Source organism: Rutidosis leptorrhynchoides, chromosome 10 (genome assembly GCF_046630445.1).
Source record: "Rutidosis leptorrhynchoides isolate AG116_Rl617_1_P2 chromosome 10, CSIRO_AGI_Rlap_v1, whole genome shotgun sequence".
NCBI lineage: Eukaryota > Viridiplantae > Streptophyta > Magnoliopsida > Asterales > Asteraceae > Rutidosis > Rutidosis leptorrhynchoides.
The window spans coordinates 287,844,112-287,847,060 of record NC_092342.1 but is presented as its reverse complement, the minus strand read 5'-3'; positions in this window follow the sequence as shown (position 1 = coordinate 287,847,060).

Sequence of the window (2,949 nt, the reverse complement as noted above, 5' to 3'; positions counted from 1 at the left end):
GTTCGAAAATCCGGAACCGGGACATGAGTCAACTCTCAACGCGCGACGCAACGGTGCAAAAATTACAAGTCTACTATGCACAAGAATATAATATAATATATAAATAATTATATTAATTATTTATATTTTATATTTATATATTTATTATGTCGACAAGCTAGGAGCCAAAAGTTTGTGAGCTGGAAAATCAAACTCCACGACTCGCGGAGTTTGAAGGCCAAAAACTCCACGACTCGCGGAGTTTGAAAAATCAGAAATCCATATAAAAGGCCACGAATTCTGCAAGTTTAAAAAACATATTAATAATAATACTCCGTAGTATAAGATAAATAAATAAATAAATAAATATATATATATATATATATATATATATATATATATATATATATATATATATAGTATAGATTAGTGTTATATTAGATTAGTTTGGGTTATGTAAAAGTTATTTTTACGGGTTTTAAAGTCGGAGCTCTGTCCGTGTACTACTACGCGATAAATAATCAATGTAAGCTATGTTCTCCTTTTTAAATTAAATGTCTCGTACTTAAGTTATTATTATGCTTATTTGAGCCGAAGTAATCATGATGTTGAGCTAAATATTAAAGACGGGGTAATTGGGTTTTGTACCATAATTGGGGTTTGGACAAAAGAACGACACTTGTGGAAATTAGACTATGGGCTATTAATGGGCTTTATATTAAATTAACGATACCTCGTTAATTTAATATAAAGGTTATGATTTGACGTATCTATATATAACCACATACGCTTAATCGGACACGATGGGCGGGATATTTATAAGTACGAATTATTGTTCATTTGACCGGACACGGGGATGGATTAATAGTCAATGGACTCATTAAAACAGGGGTGGATTACATTCAAGGGTAATTGGTGTAATTGTTAACAAAGTATTAAAACCTTGGTTTACACACAGTCGATAACCTGGTGTATTCATTAAGCAAAGTATTAAGACCTTGTTACAGTTCGAATCCCCAGTTAGTTGGAATATTTGACTTCGGGTATAAGGTTAAATTTGCCGAGCCGTTTATAATTATGACCGATGAACTATTATGGACAAAAACCAGATAGGTTTCAAATACATCCAGGACAAAGGACAATTAACCCAGGACAATAGATTAAAATCAAAACGTCAAACATCATGGTTACGGAAGTTTAAATAAGCATAATATATTTTATTTCATATTTCCTCGTACTTTAATTTATTGTCATTTTAATTATTGTTATTTATTTTTTATTGTTATTTAAATATCGTCATTTACTATACGCTTCGCTTAGAATATAAATCAACAAACCGGTCATTAAACGGTAAACCCCCTTTTATATATTATTATATATAATTATATATATTTTGTACAAATATAGTTGTTTAAAAATATAGTGTGCAATAAGCCCGCTCCCTGTGGAACGAACCGGACTTACTAAAAACTATACTACTCTATGATTAGGTACACTGCCTATAGTGTTGTAGCAAGGTTTAGGTATATCCCATTTGTAAATAAATAATTAAAACTTGTGTAATTTGTAACGTATTTCGTAGTAAAATATAGTACTATCACGTACTCCCACGCTACCACATCAAGTTTTTGGCGCCGCTGCCGGGGACGTCGGCGAAACTCTATATTTTTAATTTATTTTTGTATAAATATATTTATATATATATTTAGAAAAACAATATAAAAAAAAATGTTTTTTTCAAACTCCACGACTCGCGGAGTTTGCAGGCTTAAAACTCCACGACTTGCGGAGCCGCCCTGACGCGCTGACAGAAATCCTATTTTTGCTTTAATTACGGAGTAATATTATTTATTATTATTTTTAAACCCTAATTACTTTATTAGTTTAATATAATTAGTTTTAATTTTTAATTAAATTGTATTTTAATTATAATTAGTTTTATTATATATAAAAATTAATACTTTTATGAAATAAATATAAAAATAATATTTTTTATAAAATTAGTAATTTTATCATTTTTGTATCTTTTTAATTATTTAATCGTAATATTTGTATTTTTATCGTTCATATCTAGTTTTAAGCTTAGTATTTTGCCGTAGCTTATTTTTATTTCTAGATTTTTAGGCTTTGCCGTAAAATCACTTAAGTGCTTATTCCTTAGACTAAGATTTAGGTGCTTTAGAATTTTGCGACGCCGTTTTTCGCGCTATCTTTCTTACTTTTATTTTTTGACGTTTTTCGACGCGCACTCTTTTTCTTTCTTATTTCTCGACACGCTAGTTTTTAGGACTTAGAAATTTTCTCTATTTCTTATCTAATATCTCAAACGGAAAGAAAAATTATTTAAGTGGTTAAATTAATGGACGTTGACAATTTTTTGCTTCGTAGTAATAGTTGGATTTGTTAGTGGCTGAGTTGTGAGCTTCCGATTTAAAGGGTTCTGGCTCCCTGCTGCATCTTTTGGCTATTCGAAACGTGGGCAAAAGCAGAAAAGTCTATTAATTGGACAACTTATATAAGTTTTTCTATTTTTATAACTAATAGGATAATTAGTAAATGCACCACATTGTAGCTAAAATTTGGCCATCGCAATAAAATGGAAAATTTTGAAAACAAGGCTATGGAAACTCTTTTTGATATCCAAAATCAATTAAATCAATACTCTCAAATGGGTGTTGATGACAATTCGTTCGGTCAATCTTGGATCACGAATGACGAAACAATAACTGGTTGTGAAATCTGTGGAGATTATCACTCAACATGGGAATGTTATTATTACGTTCCTATGGAAAATTACGCACCCACGGAACCTGAATGGAATGATTATGAAGAATACAATTCAAATTGGGATTATTGCCAAGAATATTTCCAAACTCAACAACCAGTAGATGAGGAAAATTACGTGTCTGAAAATTTATTAGACAATATGAAAATCAAACTCGAAGAACTCAATGCTCAAAATGAACAAAT